This window comes from Taeniopygia guttata, chromosome 1A (genome assembly GCF_048771995.1).
Source record: "Taeniopygia guttata chromosome 1A, bTaeGut7.mat, whole genome shotgun sequence".
Lineage (NCBI taxonomy): Eukaryota > Metazoa > Chordata > Aves > Passeriformes > Estrildidae > Taeniopygia > Taeniopygia guttata.
In genome coordinates this window covers 70971920-70988585 of record NC_133025.1, presented here as the reverse complement: position 1 = coordinate 70988585, position 16666 = coordinate 70971920, and positions in this window count along the sequence as shown.

The following is a 16666-nucleotide window of genomic DNA, read 5'->3' as shown; positions in this document are numbered from 1 at the left end:
CAAATTGATTATACTATCCCATTTTTATCTCTTCCATGGCAGAAAGTGCAGCAAGTGACATTCTCAAAGGTGTCAGCAATTAGGGTCCCATCATCAAGAACTTTCTCTGAATTCTTTGTAGTGCAGTGCTTTGCCAGGGACTGTGACAACAAGGGACTGGTAGGAATTTCCTAGAAGCTACAGTTACTGAATGGAAAGCAGATGCTCTTTTAATGGAAGTTGGCAGCATTTCTTGCTACTATTAAGATAGAGGTAAAAAGGCTCTTTATTCAAAGGGTAAAGTTTCCTAATTGTCATAAAGGTTTGAGTCTTAGTTACCTTATTATGTTCTGTAGTACTTAAAACTGAGTTTTAAAGATCAAGTTGCAGTTGGCAACAATCTATGTGTTGTGAAGATGTCCCTGAGCACGTGCAGAGGTGATCCTGCTCCAGGCACATCCTGAGTGGTAACACTGCTGTGGGACATGCATGGAAGGCTTGGCTCTTGTAAATTACTCCTCAACACGTCCCCTAGAGCAGGGACGTGTGAGTGTTGGCTCTTTCTTGTGTCACCAGGGAAGGTTGACTCAGATTTGCCACCCAATGTTGTACTTCTGTAAAGGGCACGGTAAGGTGGTCACTGTGAGCATTCCTTTGTGGGGGTTCTGCAAGGGATACTGCGGGAGCTTCTCCCAGTTCCTGCCCCTTGCCTGACAGAATAGCAGCCGTGATTGGCCTCTTTTCTCCTTGTAGCTGACAAGGTCTTCTTGAGGTGCCTGCCCAGCTCTGGAGAGTGTCCTCACAACAAGGAGAGGAAAAGCTCTGGGTCACCATGAGAAGAGCCAGGTTAGACATGCGCAAAACAAATTGAAGGGATGCTGGTTCTGCTCTAGGTGTTCATCCACATCAGATGAGATTTAAAACACCTGAACACATTCCTAATGTGTGGAAATGTCTTGTTTGTTTCTTAATTAGAATTCAGGAATCTGAATCTTCTTTTGAAGACAGGGGCCTGTTGTACAAGAGGATGAGGTAGCAATGGTTCCCTCAGTGTCCTTGTAACTCCTTGCTTTTCCACAATTTTAAATGAAATCTCTTCTTGCTAAAGGGTTATCAAAGTGCCATGCTCACGCTGCACACACACACTAATCTTGGTGCTTCCAATCACTTGTAGCAACCCAAACAGGAAACTTCTCCAGAATGAGGGCATTTGTGTTTGAACACTTCTAGGATGAAAGGAACCACGACACAAGGTATTTTGGATGTCTGAGATTTACCTTTTTGGGTGGAACTTTTGCAGCCTGGTGGAGAATGTCATGCTTCAGCCCAAACTGTTGTCTGCCACTCAGCTCTGTAGGACTTCAATTAACTAAGTCTGTGTTGATGTGTTTTTATTTCCTTTGATGACACTGTGCAACTGCTGTGTTTTGACAGCAGTATCAGACCACACAATTGCTCTTCTGCAATGAAGCAATAAAGTGACTTTCATAAGATGTTTCTTCCAGAAGTGTTTCAGAATAAATATAAGCAGGGTGCCATTGCCTGGTGATAAATTATCTCGGTCGCATTATGCTACTTGCTTTCCTAAATTTCTTTTCAGTTCAGATTCAGTACTCTACAGTCAACATACAGTGATCAGTATTAGTGGAGGGAATCACATCCAAGTCGCAGCATTCTCTTTCCTAGCAAATTAACCAAGAAACCCTGTCTCTCCTGGGTTTGCAGTGGGGTGTATCAAATCAAGTCCTTTCAAACCTGTTCATTTCTTAGTACAGTCATAATTCCAAAAACTGTGACATCATCTTCTTGATGTGATTACTCTTTTTCAGAAGAGGCCTTTCCACACTGGGTTTATCTTGGTTTCAACTTCCAGCAATCAAGTGACCACCTTGAAAAGCTGCTCAAACGCAGAAGACAAAGATGTGTCTGAGCATAAATACAGTCAGACCCTTTAGTCTTTAGTCTTGGTGCAAATGCTCCTACACTGACATCTAACAGTACTGCAGTCACAAATCAAAACTGGTGTTTAATTTAGTGGCAGCATTAATGAGCATAATAATCTAAATGTACTGCATTACTACAGGCTGAAATAAAAATAAATGCTTTTTTTAAAACAATATCCTTTACAGAAAAGTATGCAGTGGCCCCATACCTCAAGAAAGAAACCGAACACTGTAATGACTTTCTCATGCCCTGTTTATTTTCTTTCTCTCAGTTTTATACTTCATATTCACTTTTTCTATTTTGGGGCAAGGAAAAGTGTCTGAGAGCCACTAACAGAATAATTAAAACACTACTTTTTAGACAATGGAAATGTTCCGTGATCTGGTGTGCTCTCCTTTCTCTAGTGGTGGGAGGAAAAGGCCCTTGATTTTAGAAGTAGCCAAAGAGTCCTTGCAGTCTGATAACTGGAAATTCCTCTGTTGTTCTCATGTTGCTCCTAACTTCTGTGTGGGCTTGGAGAGATCCTTCCAGCTCCTGGCATCTGCATCTCCAAAAGTGACAGGAGGAATGTTCATCTTTTGGGAACACAAGGGTCATCTGGTATGTAGTGTTTGAAAGAGTTCCTGAGCATGTGAAGTACATTTGTCTTCAGTGCTGTAACTCCTTCCTTCTTTATTCAGACTGCTTCAGCAAGTGCTAATTACCTCAGCAAGTGCTAATTACTTCAACCTCTGCTAATTACCTGTAATTTGAACTAATGCCTATTTCCAGCCTATTTCTTTCCTTCCCTTTATTTATTCTTTTTTTTTTTTCCTTTTCAGTGTGTTGTTCATCTGAGTTCCCTGGTCTTGGTGTTCCCAAGTCTGTATCCAAACTCCAGAACTCCAGAACCTCTGCTTTCCTGCTGTGTCTGTGTTGATGCTGACCAGCAAAAGCTGACTGTGGTTGAGGATGATCCCAAGTTCAAAGAAAGAACAACAGCCCCCAAAGTTCTGAGGGAGGAGTAAATGGAAAATTGGGAACTCAGTCCCTCATAAAATGCAGAAGCATTTGAGAAGGTTGCTCACATCAAGGCTAAGAGGGAGCATAAAAGTTTCTTCCTTTCTGGGAATGGTTTGTGGTTTTCAATGTGAAATAAGAGTTGTGTGGGGCTTAAATTTAATCTCTCTGGCTGCTTTCCATGGGTTTCCCTTTCTGCCCTGTCGGCTGACCTCTCTTGAGCTTAATATCTGCGTTTTACATTCTTTGAGGATTTTGCCTTTCTACATCATTGTCCAGCCTATTTTTCTGAAATCATATGCTTGCAGTTTGTTTTTTCTCTGTTTTCCTCTCCTTTTCACACTCATGTGTGTCTGTCACAAAGTAGTTTGTAATTCAGGTGTAACCTTTTCATTTAGTCAGTTTGGGGCTCTGGGAAGAGAAATCTGCAAAGCTACAAATGTTCAGTTTCCTTTCATCCTCATTTTAGTGAGGAATGATGCTGCAGGCACTCTGTAGGAATCGCTCTGTGTCCATGACAGGATGGAGGACGGAAGGCACGGAGTGTAACAACAACGTTTAGCACATAACGTGCTCAAAGCCCCCCATGGGCAGAAGTTACTCCTCCCTGCCATCCCTATGACATAAGATACACTCTTTAAATGGTGTTAAACCAGAGACATCCTTGGAACAGCTGTTGGCAAGACCAGCAAATTCATAGGTGTTCATCAAGAGCCCTCCTCAGAGGACAGAAGATGTCAGAGTGTACGGTTATATTGATTTTGCACTTAGAGCAGTGACCAAAGGGTGGCTCCCCAGCCCCACAGTAAGCCTTAGGAACCAGAGCTGATGCTCTTCGACAGAAAATTTAAACTCCTTTACTGTCATTTTCAGACTGTGATTTCCATCTAACCAGCTTTGAGCCTAGTTTAGTGCAACGTCTGGGTTGGTTGTTTTGGGTTTTTTGTTGTTTTTGTTTGTTTGTTTGTTTGTTTTTGTTTTGTTCCTGAGAAGGAGAGTATAGTTGGGAAAAGGAGTCTGGATTTTGTGAACTGATAGGGATCATGCATTCACAGATTTAAGATCACACTCCCAGCTATACATGCTATATGGATTATTTTCTAAAAGCAGTGACATTACCAGTAAATACATGCTATGTCCTGTGAATATCAGTATTGTGTAAAGTAAGATTTGGTTTCTTTTTTTCAATTAGAGGAGTAAACTGGGAATCATTGCAATTCCTGTACTTTTCTAGTGGACGGCTGATTATACAGGGTCCAGTTTAGAGTACCCAGTTACATGACGTTCTGAACATCTTCAATCTGTATGTGCTTCAGGAGGAGAGAAAGACATTCAGCACCTTAGCAAAGATGTTTCCTGTTTTTTGGTACTTAGACCATTACTTAAGATTGAGCAGTGAAAACAAGCTCTGAATCATCCTTCCCTCACTCAGTTTTTCATTTGAAATTTATGATTATTCGCTTGGGTGATTTTCCACTCTCTGATATTTTCCAGGTGTTTTAAAGGGTATTTCTTGTGATAAGAACACCTTTATAAATAATTTTCAGGTTTACTTTTATTAGTCATCCTTTGAAAAATGGTTCTGTAGAATTTTGAGCACTTTTCTGTACCTAGTATTGAAAATATCAGGGATTTCAACAGTGTAAGAGCAGGGAAATATCTGTAGCTCTTCAAGGACATGACTTCAGCTGTGCAAGGTCTGAAATTTAAAAAGTGTCATTACTTCATTTCCTCTGAATCTTAGTCTAATTTGCGCTTAACTAATTTAATTGTGTTAATTTACTAATTTTAAGTTTTACACCATTCCTGAAGTGAAAACACTTTCAATTGAGCAGTGGTTTTGGAGGTGATGTTACAAGGGCTCTGTGTTCATATTTGGATATTGTTATTACAATTTACTTTTTCTACTGGGGCTGTTATAATTGTCTGGTATCCCACTGAATGCCTTTTTATTTGGTTGTAAAGAAAGTTTTGCCCACAGGTGGGGCCTTGATTTATTATGAAGGCTAGAGCTGTGTCATTTGAGAATGTGTATTTTGAAACTGTAAATTAATGATTGATGATAACTACAGTGAGGCCCATAAATACATGATTTAGGGTGGTGGGGGTGAAGATTAAGCTAGGAAAAAGATGCTTAGGGACATCCACTCTCTAACCTCCTGGCATAAGCAATTTTCAATTGCAGATTCAGGCAGAAGTGGTTTTAAAATAACAACTCCTTTTTCCCTCTTCTCATCTCTCCTGCTGCAACCCAAACCCTTTCACTAACATGTGGCAAGACATCTGTACTTGGAAGAGAATGTTGGTAATGAGGTAGGAATGTGCTGCTTGTGCAGGTGATCCCTTATCAGAACTGCTGATTGCCAGGCCAATAAACCTTCCTGCAGCTTTCCTGGAGGACACTGATGGTTCTTTAATGTCATGTTATCTGCTAACATGTGTGCGATGAGAGGTGAGGCAGGGAGAGAAGTCACAGAAGCACTATTGTGTACCTGATAAAAAATGCACAATAGCCTTGTAGAAAAACTAATTTTTTTTTTTTTTTTTTTTAGCAGAGCCTGATCCAAAGCCTTTTGATGTTAATAAAAAGAACCAGCTTGGAATTAGGCACATGATTGAGTGAATTAGATAATTCTGAAAGAATCCAAAGGGATGTTAACTGTACAATTGGCTGATGAAAGAGGCTTGGTACAGTGTGATCTCTGATATGCCCCATCTGTGGCTTTTGAATTTCACTGTGAAGATGTCCATTGTGTTAACACAAGTTTATCAAATATACTGGCTCTGAAAAATCAGGAGAATTATGTTTTCCTAGGAATAGCTGAGGAGAAGGTGAACATCTCTACAATTATGCTGGTGGGGAGTTGCTGAGAAAACAGTGCTCTCATACTTCTGATTCTGACCAGCAAAGCACATCTGTTTCCTTGTACCAAGAAATACAGTGTGTGAGGTGAGGTTGAAGTGCTTTATTTTATACCCTGGTGCTGTGAGGTTTTTATTTGTTTGTTTTCTTGCACAATATCATCTTAAAAAAAAAAAAAATCTTGTATCCAGGCATTAGATCCTTCTCCCACAGGCTGTGATAATGCCATATTGACCTGAGTATGGTTATGTGGGGCTGACAGGCATCATCCCTGGGTTACTGTGAATATATACAAGTAGAGAAGATTTATTTGTACAAGGATTAGAACTTTAGCTGATATTCCATGCAAGGTGAAAGAGCTTCAGGAACGTTTTGAAAACAAAACAACTCAAGGTGGTTTCTCTCTATAGGAAAGATAAGGGTGGGTCCCACATGGGAATTTAAAATCTTAAGGAAGAGGATAGACTTAAACCTAAATCTCCTGTGCCTTGGCAAATCTCCCAGTAAACATAGTCCTTTCTTTCTTCAGTTTGTATGGGTAATTAGTTTTTGTTACTTGCTGAAACAAAAAAAACCAAAAACAAAACAAAAACAAACAAAAAAACCACCCAAAAAAAACCCCAAAAAAACCCCAAAAAAACCAAAAAACAAAGCTCAAAACCATAAACCCCCAAAACAAAAAGAAACCAAAAAAACCAAACAAACCAACCAACCAAACAAAAAAACAATTGTGAGGCTTTATGTGGGATAATGGAATTGTCTGTCTTTCAGAAAATAAAATATTTACCCCAAGATGTCTATGCATCATTCAGCTGTACAATGCACCAAAATCTGGGTGTTCAAGCTTGCTATGCCTCTGTGTTAATTCCCTTGCTTTATTTTTAAATCTGTTTCAGCTACTGGAGTATGGAAATGAACACTGTTCCTGCTGCATTCTCTGCGTATTTGTAAACCAGCTGGGGAAACAGAAGTGTCTGTCTGTCCATCAGCCTGGAAGAGCTGTACCTGTCTGAGGGGAACTGGGCAGGGCTCTTCTGGCAGGGTGGTTTCACTGGGAGGTTGGTCCCAGTGGGCTGAGCCAGCTGTTCAAGACTGGTTGTGAAGGCTGCCTGCCACTCTGAGGAGTGAGAATTAATCAGTGTGGCCTGATTAATAATGCCCAGAGAACATTCCCTTCCCGAGCAGCATAATTTAATAGTAACTATGAAATTGTTTCCTTTGGAATTTTTGTTGATCCATCCACCCTCCAACACTCTCAAATTAGAGAGATTTTCTTCTGCCAGCTGCATTGCATAAAAAGTTCCACTTTCTCCATGGCCCCTGAAGTCCAAAGTAAACACACAGGAACATAAACCCATTCACCCCTTCTGGGCCCAGCACTCAGCAGCCTCCTCACCCCTCCAGTGATCAATAAAAGCCAGAAAGGAAAAAACAACAGCAAATACTTCCATCCCACTTGGTATCAGAGACCCCCAAGTCACTGGCAGCAGGAAAAATCACTGCTTTTCTGCCAGGTTTTCTTTGCCAAAGGCAAATTTTACTTGGGAGTAGTCGTCCTTGGCTCCAGGCCCCTCAGTCAGTCGCCATAAATAGCTGGAAATTCAACCTGTCAAGCTTTTCCCTGCCAGTCTAACACCTACTTCCTTCAGGTGCCACAGGGTGGGACGTATTAGGAACTCAGCAGCCCATTAATTCTTTCCTGGTTTCTGTGGGAGGTTTTCACAGAAGTTCAAGATTTTCTTGAGAGGCAGAAAATTTGGGATTTGAATTCCACCCCCACAGCAAGCATGGATCATATATATTAATGCTAAAGTCTGCCAGTCTTTTTGTCAGGATTCAGATGCACTTGTGCTTTAAACGTGAATTTAGGCAACGGTCAGGAAAATGTTGTGGTGCAATGAAAAAGTGGATTGAGGTGCAGAGTACCCTATAATTTTAGTGTTCACAGGTAAGTACAGCAATGGCAACATAGGAAAAAGGGGCAAAGATTTTTTTAACGTGGTCTGTAATACCTTAAATATGGGGACATTACATTTCAGGCTCTCCAGAACAAACTCTAATTCAAAAGTTCAGTGCTTAAGTGCCTTCTGAAGTGTTTCTAATTAGCCATCTAGAAGGTCTAGTCAGTCACCCTGAGCTGTTTCTGTGAATTTTACTAAGCAGCTTTCTGTATCTTCCTCTCTTGAAGGCTTTTCAACTTTGAAAGCACTGTTTGCTCAGGGGAACAAATTAAATAGGGTTGGCTTCCCTTGAGCCATGTTATCTGGACAGAAAGGGTGCCTCACTTCCACTGTGGAAGTGCAGGTCTTCTAGTTCAACTCTCCACAGTTTTTGTGCAATGCTTTCTTATTTCAGATAAGAAATTGCAAATATATTTTATTTGTTCTGTCCATTGAAAGCTGTTGAGCAGTGATCAGCAAACAGGAATCGTGTGACGCAGGAGAACCACGCAGTGGGGTTTATTGAAGCATGAGAGGCAGTGCATGTTCAAAAGAAGAGAGACAGAGAAACAAAAGTACTTGGAAATAAAGGGTCTATATCTATACAACAAAGTGATAACCTGGGTTTGGATGCACAGCACTTTTGTGCAGATATCTGTCCACCATCTGCCCATTTTTATACTCGTTTAAGCCCATGTTTCTTTTATCCAGTGCTGAGAGACATTTTCTCATTTTGCATTCTTTCATTTCCTCTCCCATCTCCTGTGTTTCCCATGAGTGGGACATCCCTTGCATGTTGTAGAAGATTTTGGGAAGAGGGAGCAGCCATGCATATCTCTCTGTCCCTTGTTCTCTGACAGCAGTAGCTGTTAAGGAATATTTAGGACCCAAAGTTCTTTACTGCACCTTTTACCTCATTCACTTCAAGCTACCTTTCTGCTGGAAGTAATGATCTATCAACTTGTGGCTCAAATCTGCAGAACAAATATAGGTTTTGATGTCGTGTTGTGACGTTGATGGAATCCCACAAGGGCCAACAACTGTGAAAATTATTTAGTTGATCATTTCCTACAACGACCTGGGATAATTTTGCATAGTACTTCTTTGGGGATCTCAGAAAAAACACTTCCCAGGCTTTGCCATCACAGATCTCCATGGTTTGCAGGTGATCTCTATGAAAAAGTAGCCAGTGGGGAATATTCAGGACAGTAGTGTTAGGCTGAATCCTACTGATTTGTACCAAATCATACTCATTTGTAAGAGGTGGGGGATAAGGGAGGGAAAGATGTGTAGCCTGTCCTAGAATTCTGCTAGTGTTTCACAGTGAACTCGTTGCCAGTTGCCAGGTAGTTGTCAGTTTAATCTGTTCTGGGTCAGGTGGGCTGTGTTGCATTCAGAGGTTTTTGGTATGAAGAAATGCTCCTCAGCAGGCTCAGATCAGAATGAATCTGCCTTGGTGGAACTTCACAGCCCAGTGAAATTAGGAGCGAGAACTCCCTTTTCTGCATGTGTTTGAACCAGCTCTGTTTGGCCACGGCCCCAGGGTACCTTTTGTGCCAGTCTGTGACACTTTCAGCTGCTCCTCTGGTGAGAACCTGCAGGGACCTCGTGGTTCCACTGCTTTTGGCCTGGGTATGTGTATCAAACAGTCTGTGCACATGTTCATCCAGGTCCCTTCTCCAGAAATCTTCCTGTCACTGTTACCTCTGTGAAGATTTTCCTTCAACTTTAGGGAAGTGTTATCTAAAAGAAATTAATTCCAGACGGTCCCTCTCACTCAAGGTGATTTTGAGTGCCCAATTAAAAATTTAACACTTCCAGCACATAAAAACCACAGTGTTAAAATAATCTTATCATTTGAAACATAAAAACTTACACATTCTCCAGTTTTATATGGATCTACACCCTAGGTAAGATTGTTTAATGACTTCTTAATGATCTACATGCTCTGTCCTAAAGTTACAATTCCAAATATGATTTTAACATGTTCCCATTTGTCACATGCTATAAAAATGTCACATTTTACATTGTTCAAGAACATTTCCAAAACTAAACTCATATACCTAGGATAAACCCAATGCACTTATTCCACAGCTCTAGTTCACTGCTTTTGTGAAGTATATCATGCATTCTGTAAATATTTAGCATGTAATATAGTTCCTTTAGTAAATATTTAAGTAGCTATCTAACCTATTCCAGCACAGATGCAGACTTCCCCACGAAGGGAGAGAGAAAATGTTACTAGGGGTTGCTGTATTAGATGCTATACCAAGTGCACAGCCTGCTTTTGCAGCAGCAGTGCATCTGTTATCTAGAATAAATATATGGTTTTGACTCTGAAAGGATAATTTGTATGAAGTAAAAAGCTTCCAGGAGTGGAGCTTATTATAATTGTATATTTTTGCAGCTCTTGATCATAATGGAAATCTCTTTTCTTAGGCTGCTCTGTGCCACTGTTCAAGGAGAGAGAGCTGACTAGAAGACAGCAGTGGGATTGGAAGGAGTATGATCTCTCAAATCCATGTTCCCAGATTACTGGCATTTTTGGCATTTGTGTTAGCCATGTTGTGAGTGTGTCCTGGGTTTAACTGGATGTCTCTTTTCCCTGCCCTATCCTCCATTTCACCTTATATGTGTAAATCTAAAACTCCTATTTTCCTCAACTCAGGATTCATGTGTTGCATGAAACATGTTTATTGCTGCACTGTACAACCTTCAAAAGAAATTCAGAGAAGGTCAACTCTTGTTAGCTGTGGAAGATGGGAGATCGACTTTGCTTTCCCTTCTAGTCAAAATATCCAGAGCCTTGAGATCCCTTACAAAAATATGATGGGCTTGCCTGCAGTCTTATCATGGTGTCATAATGGGCTTGCAATAACAGCTTTCCAGTAAGATACAGTAAAATAACACACACACAGAGGGTCACACTGTTTAACTTTCAGTTTATTCTGCTTTTTGCCTCCAGCTCTGCTTCTGTCTGATGCTGTGTGATTTGGAAGCATTCCTAACAGGCCAGGAGCAAAGCCACGGGCTCTGGCACCTCAGACATGCTCTGTTCCCTTGCTGGCAGAGCCTCTTTAATGTGAAGTTAATCACTTTCTTTTGAACTGTTTATGGCAACAAATTGGATGTGAAATAATAAACATTGGCAGTTCTTTTCAATATTAGATGTATCCCAGAGCTGGCATGAGATCCTATCAGTTTCTTGAAGACAGACTTTTATGTGTAACCTTCTAAAGCATTTTGTGTGCCAGTGAGCATGCTGAGAAACTCCCAGGCTCTTCTATGCATTAAAGGTCATGACAAGCTTGGGGTTTTTTTTGGGTTTTTTTTTCCCCAAATCTAGAAAAAGTAAAAAAACAAAACAAAGCAAACAAACAAACAAAACACAAACAGGAACAACCAACAACCCACCACCTTGACTAATTATTTGATGTCTAGTTAACTGGGGCAACACAGGAAAAGCATCTTCATTTTCTTGTTTCAAATTTGGAAGTGATTTCTCTCGATTTCCTTCCCCGATAGTTACAGACATTTGCTTTTCACCTACCCCCAGACAAGCCCACTCTGATACAGTATGAAAGAGCAATATCAATGCCTAATAAATGTACATAATACAAAGTTGGTACTATTATTTTAAAGTAAAATTTTGGACTTTTAAACAGCTCAAAGTTCTTGCCTACCCTGGAAAGCTCTGTGGTGCTTAAACAGCTGGAGAATGTGGTTGATTCCAGGTAATTTCTTCCTTTTGCCTCCTAACTCATGTTTTCACAGTTTTCTCTTGGAAATGATGATTAAAATAAGTTGTAGTGAAGCTTTAATGTTGTTTGGCACAATTTTACTTTTGGTGTGTAAGCAAACATTTTAAAGCAGACAAATACTGTCTCACATGGGTTTTGAGTTGGCTGAAGGTTATGTTAAATATCAGTTTAGGTATGTGCCCCAAATTCTGATCTCTTCCTTACTGCTTGGGAGATTTTTCTTTTCCTCACTATAATTTTAAACACATCTCAAGTCATTCCCAAATCCAGGTAATCCAAGAGCATTTCTGGTAACTGCACAAACAGTACATCCTGCAATGACTGGTTTAAGATTTTAACCTTTAAGTATGAAGTGCTTGAGTGCTTCAGTTCAGATATGGGTGTAAGGATGGACTTCAGTTTCAGGGAATCACAGGTTCCTCTCCATTCTGCTGCTTCTGTATCACCGGAACTAGTGGCACACACCCAGGGAGATGGATGAGCAGAAGAAAACAATGAAGAACAGTGAAAACAAAAGTGAAAGGTGTCCCAGCCAGGCAGTGCTGACTGACAGGATGTTCTGTTCCAGCTGTGCCATAGATTTGTAATGATTAGCTGCTGACCAAACCACGGCAGCATTGAGACATGACTCATGCCAGGAGTGGCTTTTATGGGAGGCCTGTAGCTTTCACAATGACTCTGGCTGTCCCATATAGCAAGAAGGGTGATGTATGGCAAGAGGAGCAGCATGGAGAGGCAGAATGATCAGTTCATGATGATTTGCAATGGTAACTGGGATTGTGAGGAGGGAGGTGGCTTGTGCTATGAGATCCTGCCACAGAGAGGGGGAGCAGGAGGATGCAAAAGGAGCTTCATGGGCTGAGATGACTCTGTGTTGTGGGAAGCAAGAGCTGTAAACAAGATTTTGCCCTAACAATTGCATGGCTGCTTCCAAGTCATCCGTGAGCACAGCCTGTGGTCCAACAGGGGTCAGGATCCTGGGCTGTGGCAGTCAGCAATGCTCTGTGTCACTCAGTTATGCCCAAAAATCTCTTATGTAGCCAGGCTATGAGCCCAGCCAGAGAATCTAAACAGTGACTGCCAAGAGCAAGCATCGTGTGAAAGGGCTGCTGGTTGGAAAGGTGACTAGTTTTGTCTGAGGTTGGAGCTCTCTGAGATAACGTCCGGCAGCAAAACTGGCTTTATGTTTTTTCTTTGTCTCTTTTTCCACTTTACCACTCTTCTATACCCATTCTGTGGTATTCTGGCCCCCCTCAGTTGTGTGTCATTTGTGTGGCCATGCCTGGCAACTGCAGTGCAGGCTTTCTTAATGCTTTGCAGGTACAAAACCCCCCAATAATGAAATAAGACAGGTGGCATTTGCTCATGGCTCCCCATTCAGTACCTAACGGGAGCCTACAATGAAACTGGAGAGGAATATTTTTTAAGGACGTGTAGTAATGGGACAAAGAAGAATTCCTTTAAACTGAAAGAGATTTAGAAGTTTAGATAAGATATTGGGAGGGTGTCCTTGGTTCTTGGGTTGGAAAAGGATTGTTTTGTCTAACTAAACTGTGGAGAGAACTTGCTAACACTTTATGTGAAGTTGAAAATTATATACTGACACAATACTGAATCTGGAAAATAAGAAAGCTAAAATTTAAGGCATCGTTTGTACCATGGACTTACTCAGGTAAAACTTCAGTATTTCCACAGTGAGCGTCCTGCTTTGTCCCACTGGCTTGAGCTGGGCAGCTCCTGTGGACTGCACTGGGGCAGGTGAGAGTCCTGCTCTATGTGCCACCCACTGCTCCATTCAATTGCCTGGTTCACAGCGTCCTGTATTTCTCACTCCAGTTTTATGCTTTCTCTGAAGGCAGAACTGCAGTCTGCCCCACACATGTCCAGATTTATTCCTGGTTGCAGTTGGTCTCACCAAGTAGGAAAGTATGAATTTGCAACCATGTGGTTATTTTTATATAAGAATGTCTTAATACATGGTGAATGTTTGAGTCTAGCTTTCGATGTTTTTCAAACGGTGTCTGTATTTTGCTTTTTAATTTGCCTCTGAGCAAGACTGTCTACAAACACTGGCCAAATCTGCCTATCTTGGACCTGGAAGGGGTCCCTGGAGAAAGTATTTCAAGTCATTTATTCAGCACTGGCTGCTTTTACATTTGGCTCGAAGTCTGACAACTTTCCACCAGACCTGCAGCATAGTAAAGCACATCCTCTCTGTGACAGCAGGAGAGCCAAGGAACTAGCAGGTTGCAGGAGTGAATGCTATAAAACAGATGCTATTAGTGGGCTTCACCAAGGGTGGGAGGCTGAGTACAGTAGCCCTATTACAGCCTCCAAGGTGGGCCACAAGATTGCTGTCTTATGAGCAAGCTGTGCCTGCAGTATTTGGCTCGGCATCGCATCCTGAAAATTCCAGTGCTGAGAAGCACTTTTGCGCTGTGAGTAAACTATAAGCTAGATTTGAAAGGAAAGTTTTTGATTAAAATCAGCATTTCAGAGCCTTTGGCTGGCAGCTGGTGTGGTGTTAAGGATGGACATAGTTGGAGACTCCTGTGGTAAAGAGGCCCCGTGTCTGAGTGTTTAAAACTGGGTTCCATCCAGTTGTGATAGTGGTTTTTAACAGTCAGAGGAAAAAAAATATTGCTGTATATTTACACATTGGGACAGATTCTGCTCCCCTTAAAACCCGTGGCAGACTTCCCATTGATTTCCATGGGTGCCTGCCTCAAAATGTTTAAACAGTAAATATATTCATCTGGGTGGGAAACCAGGATAGAAATCCCTCTCACATCTTGCTCCCAGTACTGCAAATGTCAGGGTTTTTCAGTGCTAGGCTCAGAAATGCTACTTCTAATTTTAAAATCCTTTAAACTTTAACAATCAGATGTGGCCATACTTCACAGATGTCAATCAGAATCAACAGCCAGAATTATATTAATCCATATTTCTTCTATTCCCCATATCTGTAGAATTATTTCATTTACATGAATATCAAATATATCAGAGTAATTGAGAAATGTAGTATCAGGTACAAGCATTTTCTTTCTAAGTTCTTTTAATAATAAATGTTTTTAATAATATAGCTTGAATCCATTGACACTAGATGAGCTGATCTGCTATGATATGGATTTTTTAATGCTATAGCTTATGCTATCTCTTCATTTCCCAATGAGTGTTCATGGCTGTGGGCACGTATTTTTTGCCTTTCTCTCCATCTCTATCTTTATTGAAAGTTTTAGAAGTTCAAAGTCATTGGAGATTTTGAGTGATACAGCATACAAAATTTATAAAAAAACACTTTTATAAAAAATCCCTATCTTCTTCCCAGAAATCTGAGAAGAAAGCCTTTCTTCAACATCTCTGAAAGCTCCTTTAATGAAGAGCATTTCCTTATAAACAGCTGGCTTTGTTTTAAACCTGTAAACTATATATAGATTTCTGTTTCCAATAGTTTTCAGAGTCAACTCAAATTATGTAGAGCCAAACTTTCTGGCAAATTGCTGTCAGCCTGTGTCAACATTTGCATCAATAACACCTGGTATCAGTAGATGGAGGGTCTACACCCAGGCTTTGGAAAGCATGGTTCAGTGAGCTGTTCACTGCCCTGACCACTAAAGGCTGTTCCTCTCCAGCATTCAGTGCTTCCCAAGGGCACAACTGCACGATGGAGAACCTGCATATCCTAAAATTCTGGGTCTGAATAAGCTGTAGGTTCCATCTATGCTCTGAAATAGGCAGGAAGAGGCCACGGCAACTGTCCAGAAAGAAGGAGGAATAGATGAGCAACAATCCTTGACTACCACAGTAATCAGAGGAAAAAAAAAAAAAAAAAGAGGAACAGAGAAGAATAAAGAAGACATTAAAAGAGATTTAAAAAGCAGGGAAATAAAAGGAAAATATAAAAAGCAAGTAACCACTTCAGTTGACATAGCTATGCTTTTAACATCACTCAGGTATCTTAAGCTACTGGTAAATGGCACCACCCTGAAACAGCTAACTTTGGAAATAGTTTTGAAAATGCTTCTCACTCTTTTTACTTTTGTGCTAATTGCATATTAAAAAAAAAAAAAAGGTTGAATTCCTGTGCAGACATTCTTAAGTAGTGTATAACTATTACACAGAGAGTAAAAAACACCTTCATCATCTGTTTCACTGCAATTCTTGTGGTTTTACAGTGAAATGGTGATGTAAAGAAGGAACTCACCTACTTTGCAGTGCATAAGCAACGGCCTACTAAATATGCACTTGGTGTCAAAGATGGCTCTCCTCACAATCCCCTGTGAGAGCAGCATCCTCAAATGTTTCTCAATCATTTGCAGAGTCACACTCGAATTATTTTCTATCAGTAACTGCATGCAGTCAGTAAAAATAACAAGATAACCTCGAAGGAAGAAAAGCTCACATTTATTTCCTTACATTGGCACAAATTACTCACTAGTCAGAATTTTTGAATCTCTTCACTTTTCTGAGGTAAATAAATTGAGTGCCATGTGTCTTCCTATGTATGGGGCTTTCATATAAGATGTTAAAATCTGCATTGCGTAGATAATAGATCCATTGATGAGGCACCAGGCTGGGAATTGGCTGAGCGGGGTTCTGTCTGTGAGTGGCTGTGTGGGATTAAGGAAGTTTTAGCTGGACTAAGATTAAGGAATTAATCCTTCTTGGATTAAGGAAGTCGCTGAGCTGGGAGCCCCCATTTGTGGCAGCACCTCTCCCAGTAAACTCTTGAGTGGGGAGAGCACCTCTCCCAATCACACACATGGCTGGGAGACCTCCTCCATCCCTCTACATAGAAAGACAGGAGTTTGAGGGCTTTTTTGGTTGCTTGTTTTTACCTTCAACACTCCTTTCCTCTGCTGTGCAGTGTCTGGGGGTGTTGGACATTCACTGTGTTTCAGTGATTTCTCATCAGGGTGCTGGACCAGTGTCCTTGTGTCCTTTTTGCCCAGGGTGGTGGCAGCTTGGTGTGAAAACCCCTGAGGTGGCAATCAGAATACCGGTATGGAGCACTCTATCACTGTTTTGTTACTGTTGGCAATTTGATAGCAAAAGAAAATAAAAAGGTTTGTGTTAAGCTACACAAGTAGTGCGGTCTTGGGTTAATTGTGATACTGAAAATATGACCCTGTTTTAAGTCTGCTTGAAATGTTTTACCTTTAACTTCTTTTTCTCAAATC